This window comes from Nicotiana tomentosiformis, chromosome 3, assembly GCF_000390325.3.
Source record: "Nicotiana tomentosiformis chromosome 3, ASM39032v3, whole genome shotgun sequence".
Classification (NCBI taxonomy): domain Eukaryota; kingdom Viridiplantae; phylum Streptophyta; class Magnoliopsida; order Solanales; family Solanaceae; genus Nicotiana; species Nicotiana tomentosiformis.
Window position 1 is genome coordinate 1,593,428 of NC_090814.1, and position 11,248 is coordinate 1,604,675.

At 35.1% G+C, this 11,248-nt stretch overlaps 1 long non-coding RNA gene across 5 annotated transcripts; it reads left to right on the plus strand.

Moving 5' to 3' along the window:
- The first annotated feature begins 1,784 nt into the window (after positions 1–1,784).
- On the plus strand, positions 1,785–5,039 carry LOC104108334 (uncharacterized). 5 transcript variants are annotated; one of them, XR_688990.4, is made up of 3 exons: positions 1,883–2,147; positions 2,510–4,239; positions 4,679–5,039. It is a non-coding gene; the product is annotated as an uncharacterized lncRNA (long non-coding RNA). The 5 variants fall into 5 exon arrangements; XR_688991.4 differs by having other exon boundaries at positions 2,510–2,673; positions 3,656–5,039; XR_688989.3 differs by lacking the exon at positions 1,883–2,147 and adding an exon at positions 1,785–1,872 and having other exon boundaries at positions 2,510–5,039.
- Positions 5,040–11,248: the final 6,209 nt, after the last annotated feature.

Here is an 11,248-nt window from a genome sequence, read left to right on the forward strand (position 1 = left end):
ATGCATATTTTGATGTATATTGCCTCGCATTATGCTCATGTCTCGTAATTTCGGATGTATAATATAATAATTTATGCTAATTTATGGTATTTCTATGTGTAGGAATCATTCAGATGCGATTTTGGACGAAAGTGTGTGAATTGGAGCGAAAATGGAAAGAAAAGGCAAAATGGCCTAGTTGAGCGCCGCAGGCAGCGTGGGGCGCTACCTGTGGCGCACAAAATAGAATGTTGAAAAGTTGAGCGCCAGGGCCAGCGCCCTACGCTGCCCTGGGCGCTCAAAACATGAACATGTCCTATTTCGACCGAGACTCGGTTATTTCGATCCCAAGACACTCCCAACTCATATAAAAGCCAACCTAAACCTATTTTGAGAGGGAGGGCGTGACTTTGGGAGAAAAATAAAAGTACGAAACACTCGGGAGTACGGATTTGATCAATTCTTCTATTCTTCTTCTAGTATTCATTGATTTTATGTTTGAAAACATTATTTTTGATGATTGTATGAACATGAGTGGCTAAGAACCCTATTGTTCTGGGGTCATGGGTGCTACATGAATGTTGACGTTTGAAGTTTAAATTGACGAGTTTGATTTTATCATATTGGGTTATTTATTTAATTCTGTTCTTAATTATTTTGCTGAGTAGCTAACAGTGAAATACCATATACGAATCTAGAGTTGAACTCGAAAGTGGGAATTCTAGATTGCATATAGAATTAAATAGAGCAAATTCTTGAACTCGGGCATCGGGGAACGGATTCGCAATTAGGATAGAAATATACCTAATTGCCTTGCTTGGTTGAAATACAGGAAGTATAAATGCATTCTTGTTAGTCTTAATTCCATAGACATATAAGCATTAAGTTAGTTTGAATAGGCGAGTAAGAACTCGACAGATTCTTATAAGTAATATTAACCCTATCAATCAACAATCCAAATAAATCAATTAATCATTTTAACCCAAGAACGCAACAAGATTATTAGCTAGCCTATGACCCTGGAATACTCTCTCCTAGTGATTTTTATTCAAATTGCTTAAGTGTTGTGGTTGATTTCTAGTTATTTCATTGCTTGATAGTCTCTTAGGTAGTAAATTAGTCACTTACATATTTTATATTTTATGAGAAATCTCTTAAATCGATAAAATATTTGAATTTGAATCGGTCAAAAGTTAGTTATAAGTATCTATGGGAAAGATTACTATAGTTGCATGAACGTGTTTGGTCGCAACAGCAACAAATCAGATTTCTTCAACTGGTTTGCTCTTTTTAGTGGCTTCACAGGGTTTTCTTGCAAATTTTTGAATTAGAGGTCTAAATTGACTCGGTTGATTATCCTTTCTTTAAGAGTGGGATTGATCTATGCTTTTCGATAGTTCCGATTAGAGGTGGCAAAATAGATTAAAAAAAAAATTTAAAAAAAAATAGTTATTCATTCATATTATTCATTAAAAAATAAGTTGGATAATGAACTTTTTAAAAATAGATTGAATATGAATAAGAATCATATTATCCACTTAAAAAATGGTTAACCAAATGGATAATCAATGGATAACTAATGTGTTTAATTTTTACATTTGTAATGCCTCAAATTGGGGGTTCCTTAAGTTTGGGAGATTAGTAATTCTCCCATAAGTGATCATATTCAAGAAGCCATGGATAATATGGATATCCATATTATCCACCGGATAATCCGTTTTTTATCCGTCTCAAATACGGATCGGATCGAATAATTTATCCGTTTTTAAATTACCCGTTTTCGACCAACTCCTATCCATCCGACCCGCCCGTTGGCACCCTAGTTCCCATGTTCTTTTCTACATGTATGTTTGTATTGTTTGCTTTCTCTCTCCGTCGTTCTTCTTTCTTCTGGTGAGTTTTCTTCTATTCTCTACTTCCATTTCTGCTCGATCTTCTACTTCTCTGCTTAGTCCTCTTCCTTTTTTGGTTTCTTTTGGAATTTTCTTGTGAAATTTCAGTTTCCTCCCTACTAATTAGCTAGGGAGTCCGTGAATTATACCGTATTTAATTTGGATAACTTTTTTGAACTTTTTGCGCTGCAGGAGGTATTCAAGTCCTACTTGACTTAAAAAATTTGGGCTATCATTTTTTTCGATTTTCATCAAGTTGCTCTTTGTACTGCATGTGTAAGTTTACAACAACAACCCAGAATAATCACTAGCACGTCTGGGGAGGGTAGTGTAGTGTGTACGCAAACCTTACCCCTACACCCTGGGTAGAGAGGCTGTTTTCGATAGACCTCCCTCCCTCCAAGAATTTCTCACCTTGTTCTTTTTTGGGTGACTCGAACACACAATCTCTTGGTCGGAAGTGGAGCGTGCTCAACACTAGAGCAACCCACTCTCTGGTATATAATTTTGGCAATATAATCTCTTTTTTGCTTTTGTTTCATTTTTAGTTTTTGGTATTCTCATTCGTGACTGCAGATTTGTAGCTTGGTTCAGTTTCTACACCATTTTAATGTTGGTTATTTTGTTTGATTTTGCAGGCACTCAGCAAATTTTTGTATCGTTGCAGTGTATGTCTCCCTATTAGTTTTTCCTTCTTTTCTTGATCAGTCTTTGAGTTGTATCAAGTAATATTACTTTGTCCTTTTTTTTGCAATTCAAGTATGTTGGAGATTAACAAGTAAAAGTCGGATAAACATAAGTGGTGAGTTTCTATCACTTATGTCCAGCTTCATTAGTGATAATTGTGTGAAGTAAGATTGTTTGTATTGACTTTATTTTTTTTTTCTGTTGAGAATCTCACCTATCATTTTACTCTTGTACCTTCCACTATTTTTTCTTATATATACTAGAACTATTCCAAATGGTACTTATTCACTGAAAAAGCATAAATATTACATCTCCCATGCTGAAAAATTGTATGAGATTTAGAGTCACGCATTCTACCCCCCTTATTAGAAGTACATACTTGAGCTCCTTTTCTCTAAAAATCTTAGGTTACTGAACAACTTTATGCAGTTAATAAGCCACAGTTTATAGACGTGATGATAGTTGAAAGCGAGACTTTATGGAGTTGAGATTACATATTCAGGGACATTATCCAAAAATTAATGGAAGTTTACGTAGAATTTGGTGAAAGTAGTGTCAGTTTGTTATCTTAATTTATTTTGAAAGAATGTGGGATTTTGGACTGGATGGTATTAAGATTTTACTTTCGGTTCCAAATTCTACTACCTTTTATTTATTGTTTTCTTGAAGGAGAGAGCAGAAGTTTAAATTTGTGATTAGAAGTTTTGAGTTCTTAAACTTCAGAGAAGGATAATGCTTTTAGGAAAATGGTCCAAAAGATTTGCACCATAATGAATGCATTTCAAGTTGTCTTCGAGGAAAATTCTATTGAATTTGCATTATACATATGAATCCTTTCTGGTAGATATTGTTTTCCTTGTCATTGAGTTGAAAAACAAGCTGCAAAATACTTATTATATTAGAAGAAGAAAGATAGATACTTTTGGCATAAAAAAAATGCAAGAAGAATGGTTAAAACAGGTTGATGTACGGCTGTGAAACCGGCATGTAATTCTTCTAAATTAGGTCCATACTTTTAATTTTTATATGACACTTTTTGCGCTTTCTTTCTTTTAAATATTTGATTTGCTATCTAATTCTATGTGCAATTTGTTTAGTTGGCTGATAGCGAACTGGCCAATGAGCAATTCACTGTTTCTGAAAATTTGAAAAGTAAAAATAATGCAATCAAACAATACAAAGTGAGATCAAAATCAACCACGTCAAAAAGTTGATGGATGGCTCTGTAGAGATTAGCTTTCAACAGGTAAGTTCTTATAAAAGTTCTGTAGACTCTCTATTCGTCTTGTGATATCTAAGGCGTCCATTAAAGACAACTTTGATGCTTTATAATGAGACTATGGGCTAATTTGAGAGTAGATCATTTCCTGGTAAGCTTTGGAAAAAGGTACAGAGGTTGTTGAGATATTTTTACTTGGGGGTAGGTACTTTTTGATTTGGAATTTGAGAATTTGATGTTTTGACAGAATAAAGTGATGGATATCAAACAATGAGAAGTGAGTTTTCTATTTCTTTATATCAGGAGTCCAAAATGTTAGAGGAAAGAGGCATCCAAACTTTTTGACGTTTGAACGCGAATGAGGAGGTTCTATATAGTGCCTATAAACCTGTCAGTTGCAGCTAAAGTCGAATGTTGATAGAGAAAAGAGGATGTTTGATAGAGAAGACCACTTGGATTAGAGTGAGTTCAGTTTTAAGTAGATTATTTTAGCACAATGAAGGATCTTTAGGAAGTAACCTTACCTATGGCAGTGCCTGTTCACACAGGTGCATGAAGCATCTCAGTAGCCTATGACATAAATGTGAAACTTAAACAAGTACATGCTACAAATGATAAGGAGAAAAAGAGGACATAAATGTGCTCCTCTTTATTTACTCAAAAAAACTCTTTTTTCCTCAAACGAGACAAAAAATTTGGATAAAATATTGTAGAACATGAATGAAATGAAATAAATAGAGTTGGGTGTACCTCTCAGATGGAGGAATGAGTAAAGGTGAAAACTTCTATCTTTATGAGTTTTATTGGAATAGATCTCTCTATAGCAAATGAAAGCATCAGGGAGTTTAAAACTTTCCACTGCTATATATGAATCCACCTTTTTTTTAATACCCCTTTACAGGCCCGGGAAAGTCAATTGAATACTCATCTAAGGAAATCTGGAGCAACATGTGATGGACCTTGAAGCAGAGAAGGCCTACTTAAAGTTCGATCTCTTTCCTCAAATCAACACAATAGTGTTGTTTACCTTTACCATTTCAAAAAATAAAAAATGGTGTTATCGACCATTAACTCTTCTTTTGTTTCTGATGACTATATTGTGCTTTTTGCTTCTAATTTTGCCGTGCTTTTTTGTTTTTAATTGTAGCCTTTATTTGTCACTATCTAGATTTTCAGTAAATTGTTGAACTATCTTCTAAGGCGGTATGTAAAGTATGTTTACATGAATGCAAGAGAAACCAGAGATGGAGCAATTTGTCTCAGTAGTTGACACCTTTTGTTTATTTTCTTTCATATTGCTGTTGTGAAATCAATAGTTATCAGTTAGAAATACTGCACAAATACTACTACTGAATCTGATATGAAGTTGAGCATAGATTCAGGTGGGGGATTCCAAGCCATTTGCAGAGATAAACTATCACTTGCGGGGAGATCCATAAGCATTTCCTAAGACATTACATGTAAGAAAGCGCACTATAGGACTCATGAAACTTGCATGAAGTTTCCCAAGCTAAAGATTGGATATTACTTATGCTACGATGATGGAAAAATCTTAGAATGATTTTTTCTTTATTTTGGCAACGTACTGAAGCAAGTTAGATGATGAAACACATCATCTTTTTAGCTTTAGCCAAATTATAGGAGAAATAAAGAATGTGAAGGAGTGTACCAGTGTGTGCATCTATAGTAATGCTTGGAGAGGGAAAAAGGAGCATACACGCCATCTAGTTTATATATATAGAGAGAACAATACAGTCATTAGGTCTCCTTTTATTTCAAAAGCAACTTCCTTTATATATATAGAGAGAACAATACAGTCATTAGGTTTCCTTTTATTTCAAAAGCAACTTCCTTTATATATAGAGAGAGAACAATACAGTCATTAGGTTTCCTTTTATTTCAAAAGCAACTTCCTTTATATATATAGAGAGAACAATACAGTCATTAGGTTTCCTTTTATTTCAAAAGCAACTTCCTTTATATATATAGAGAGAACAATACAGTCATTAGGTTTCCTTTTATTTCAAAAGCAACTTCCTTTATATATATAGAGAGAACAATACAGTCATTAGGTTTCCTTTTATTTCAAAAGCAACTTACATTTCTCCTTCATTACCCAACACGGATAACAAGGTTTACAGTTAGAGAGTTAATTTTGAGAAATAATTGTTGTGTCTCTAGTGTCTCCTGATACAATGCTTAATCTGGAAATCAAAGTACGCTTTGGTTTTTTCTACTACAAGAACTCAAAGATGAAATTTTGGAAGAAGAAAAATGGCAGATTGTTGTTAAGAGAGTTCAAATCACATTGGAGTTCTTCCTAATTAAATATTAAATAATACATATATATATATATATATATATATATATATATATATATATATATATATATATATATATATATATATATAGACAACAATACAGTCATTAGGGGTGTGTTTGGTATGAAGGAAAATATTTTTCGAAAAATATTTTTCAATTTTCACATATTTGGTTGGCTTAAATATTTGGAAAACAGTTTCCTCCTGAACTCATTTTCCTCCAATATTTTCCCTATCAAGATAAGAGAAAACATATTTCAAAACTCTTCTTCAACTTTTTCCACCCTATTCCCCATCCCCACCAACCCTCCCACACCTATCCCACCCCACCCACCCCCACCATTCCCACTCTGCCCTACCCCTATCTTAAACAGAAATATTATTAAGAATACTTCTTTTTCATGTTGTAGATAGAATATTTTTTTTTTTTCATTTTAACAAAATGAATATATTTTTTTCATGATATAAAAAAAGTATTTTGTTTCATTTCAACAAAAATGTACTTTCTTTTCATGATGTTGAAAAATTATTTTCTTTCATTTCAACTAACTGATGTAGTAAAAAGTATTTTGTTTCATTTCAACAAAAAATTACTTTCTTTTCATGATGTTGAAAAAGTATTTTATTTCATTTCAACTAACTGATGTAGTAAAAAGTATCTTCTTTCATTTTAACCAAAAAAATGCTTTCTTTTCATGATATTGAAAAAGTATTTTCTTTCATTCAACAAAATGATGTAGTAAAAAATATCTGCTTTCATTTCAATAAAAAAAATATTTTCTTTTTATGATGTAGAAAAAGTATTTTCTTGCATTTCTACAAAATGATGTAGTAAAAAGTATTGTCTTTTATTTCAACAAAAAAAATACTTTCTTTTTATGATGTAGAAAAAGTATTTTCTTTCATTTCAACAAAATGATGTAGTAAAAAGTATTTTCTTTCACTTCAACAAAAAAAGTACTTTCTTTTTTTATGACGTACAAAAATATTTTCTTCATTTCAATAAAAATAATGTAGTAAAAAGTATTTTTTTCATTTCAACAAAATGAGTATTTCCTTTTCATGATGTAGAAAAAAATATTTCCTTTCATTTTAACAAAATGAATACTTTTTTTCATATTGTAGAAAGAGTACTTTCTTTTTCAACAAAAAAAAGTATGTTCTTTTTAGTTATGTAACACAAATTTCAACGTTATTTTTGAGTGAAAAAGTAAAACAGCACATTAGTCCCTTTTGGTTTGTATGAATTTTTAAAAGAATAATTAAATTCTTGAATAAAATAGAGTCCTGAAAACGTTAGGTATTTAGGGATGGGAAGGGAGAGCACAGAAAATATGGGGATTTGGGGGAAGGGGGTTAGGAAAGTAGCATAAAAATTATTTTTCTAAAAAATATTCTCTACGCTCTAAACAAACACTGGAAAATATTTTTCAAAAAAAGTTTTTCACTCACCAACCAAACATGAAAAAATAAGTGATAAAATTACTTATTTTCCAGAAAAATACTTTTCATGGAAAACATTTTCCTTCGAACCAAACACACCCTAGGTCTCCTTTTATTTCCAAAGCAACTTCCTTTCTCTTTCATTACCCAACACGGATAACAAGGTTTACAAATAGAGAGTTAATTTTGAGAAAAAAAATTAAATGTGACATGCAAATATTGCAGAAAGCCTGAACATTTTGTTGACAAGTGTTAATTATGTTAGCCAAATTGTATTAGTATTTCAAAAATATTATATAATTGTCATTTAATAATTATCTCTGCATGAAAAGTTGAAATGACAAATATCCTTACTAGCAAATAGGGGTGTCAATTGATATTTAAAAACCGACTAAATGGATCGAACCCTACCGCACCGAACTGATTTTTAGGTTTCTTTTAATAAAACCATAGTTTTTTTATATATAAATCTATAATCGTACCGATAATTAGGGTAGGTTTTTTATTTTATGAAAATAAACCGAAAAATACCAAACTGTACCGAATAAATTTATATGAAAAATATATATTTATATATTAGGTTAAAAAATAATAAAAAATTAATTTTTTTCTTGGGCCTTGGAATTATGAAAAAGGTTATAAGTCAGCAAGTAATTAAACTCAAAATCCTAATTCTGAAACCCATTATGCTACCTCTACTCAAACAAAATCATTTTCAGCATATTCACTAACAAGGCACAAAGTATTCTAGCAATTATGAATAGTAAACTACAATGTATTGAATATATTTTCTTTCGTATGATTTAGATTTATCTTTTTGAATATTTAATCTTCTATAAACTTTATTCTTGAGTCCCAATTTAATATCTCTCCACTCATGTGATATTGTATACGGGTGAAACCGGGCCCATGGGACACCCCGATTTCCAATAAGGTAAATCGAGCAAGAGACGTGATGATAAGAAACCGGAATCGAGGCAAGGGTCTCATCGAGCCAAGGTTCGGGGGCACAATGCCCTCCCTCGGGAATATTGGGGCCATGACCCCGAGATCGGTCCAAATCCCAAAAGACTTCTGAGAGCGTTGTCAGGCAACCGAGCACAATTAACAGAAGACCGTGATATTCGTGACCAGCCAGGTATTACGACGTGGATCTCGGCACGTACCAGCGGAAATCCGGTGATTAGTTAAATGGAAGATTTTTACCTTCTATAAAATTGTACTTAGGGTAGGACTCCCCTACTATATAAAGGGAGTTTGATTATTCATTAGACACTGTAACATGCATATCAAGGCAATATACTATTATTTTCTCTATTATTCAAAGTTCTTATTTCTTGTTCATCAGTGCTTGGTCATTGTGAGTCCGGATTGAGGGCGGATATTTCATTAAGGCTGTTGTTAAGTCCGGAATCATCCTGCTGAAGTGGTTTGATAATTTATTACTTCCTTTATCAGTTTAATCTAACGTAATTTATCATTTGTATCAAATTAATCCATGTATCCTTAAAACCACAAACAAATTTAATTATTATCCGTTTTTAGGGTAAACCGTTTGGCGCCCACCGTGGCGCTAAGGATAATAGTGGCAATTTGATATGAATTTCCAAACACACCCTATTTTTCACTTGTTCTTTGAAATCTTTAATTTCAGGTCAAAGCTTAAAATGTCGAACTCCCAATCTGCCCCTTTGAACGTGGATGCTGAGTCTGGACACCATGGCGAGAACAACAATGTGGTACCCAGTAGCGAGGTACCCTATGTCGACCCCAACGGAGTTCCGACCGCGGACCCGATCGACGCTAACTCACATGTGGCCATCAATAAAAAATTGCTTACCGATCCTAAGAACAACATCTGTGGGGGAGTCCGATCGGTAGCCCAAAATACACACGACAGTGAAGGTGATGGGATTAACTTGCGAGTAATCTTCGAAATGTTGCAGGTTCAACAAGCAGCGATAACCAATTTGAAAAACCAGAGCCGCGCCCCCAGCAGAGTTGAGCCCGAACCATCCTGGAAAAACGCTCGCAGAAATGAACCAATCGTAGAAAAGCCGAGTGAAGCTGAACTTGGGACCAACCCCGAGATTATAAAGATGCTTGAGGAACTGCCAAAACGGGTGGAATCGGGAGAAAAGAAAATCGAAGCCAATGACAAAAAAGTAGAAACCTACAATTCCAGGGTCGACCAAATCCTAGGAGCACCACCGATATTGAAGGGCCTGGTTTCCAAGAAGTTTGTTCAAAAATATTTCCCTCCGAGCGCAGCTCCGAAGCCGATCCCAAAGAAGTTCTGCATGCCCGAAATTCCTAAGTACAACGGAACAACTGACCCAAATGAATATGTGACCTCCTACACATGCGCCATCAAGAGGAACGACTTGGAAGATGATGAGATCGAGTTTGTCCTGCTGAAAACGTTTGGAGAGACCTTGTCAAAAGGAGCTATTATATGGTATCACAACTTACCCCCAATTCTATTGACTCATTTTCTATAATTGCAGACGCCTTCGTGAAAGCACACGCTGGGGCCATCAAGGTTGAGACCAGGAAGTCAGACCTTTTCAAAGTGAAACAAAGAGATAATGAGATGCTCAGGGAATTTGTGTCCCAATTTCAAATGGAACGAATGGACCTGCCTCCGGTCGCGGACGATTGGGCCGTTCAAGCCTTCACCCAAGGACTCAATGCTTGAAGCTCATTGGCTTCACAGCAGTTGAAGCAAAATCTAATACAATATCCGGCGGTAACTTGGGCCAATGTTCCTAACCGGTACCAATCAAAAATCAGGATCGAAGATGATCAGCTTGGGGCCTCTTCCGGGTCCGTTTATCCCATCAGAGCTAGTGACAGATCCAAAAGAGACATTGATCGTGAACCAAGATAAAAGAGAGACCGGTATCAACCATACAATGGATATCGAAGAGGTAATGGGCCCGGACGAAACCTTGTGAGATGTGAAAGGGGAAGCGACCGAGGTCAAAATAACCGCGGACTCATGAGCAAAAGCGGTTTTGACAGGCCCATCGGGCCTAAGGAAGCGTCGAGCTTATCGGAGTACAACTTCAACGTCGATGCTGCTGCCATTGTATCTGCCATCGAACACATCAAAGACACCAAGTGGCCTCGACCTTTACAGTCCGATCCTGCCTAAAGGGACCCCAACCTAATGTGTAAATATCATGGCACTCACGGCCACAGAACTGAAGACTGACGACAACTAAGAGAGGAAGTAGCCCAGTTATTCAACAACGGATACCTCCGAGAATTCCTGAGTGCTCGAGTCAAAAATCATTTCAGGAATAGGGACTCCAATAAGCAGATCGAGCAGGAGGAACCTCAGCACGTCATTAACATGATCATCGGTGGGGTCGATGTCCCCCAGGGGCCGATGTTAAAGCGCACCAAAGTGTCTATCACAAGGGAAAAATGACCCCATGATTACGTGCCAGAAGGAACCTTATCTTTAAACTACGAGGATGTTGAAGGCGTCGAGTAACCGCACAATGATGCACTAGTAATATCTGTACTCATAAATAAATCTCGAGTTAAGCGTATGTTAATTGATCCAGGTAGCTCGGCCAATATCATCATATCGAGGGTCGTAGAATAGCTGGGTCTACGAGACCAAATTGTGCCTGTATTCTGTGTTCTAAATGGATTCAACATGGCATGTGAGACCACTAAAGGGGAGATAACCCTAC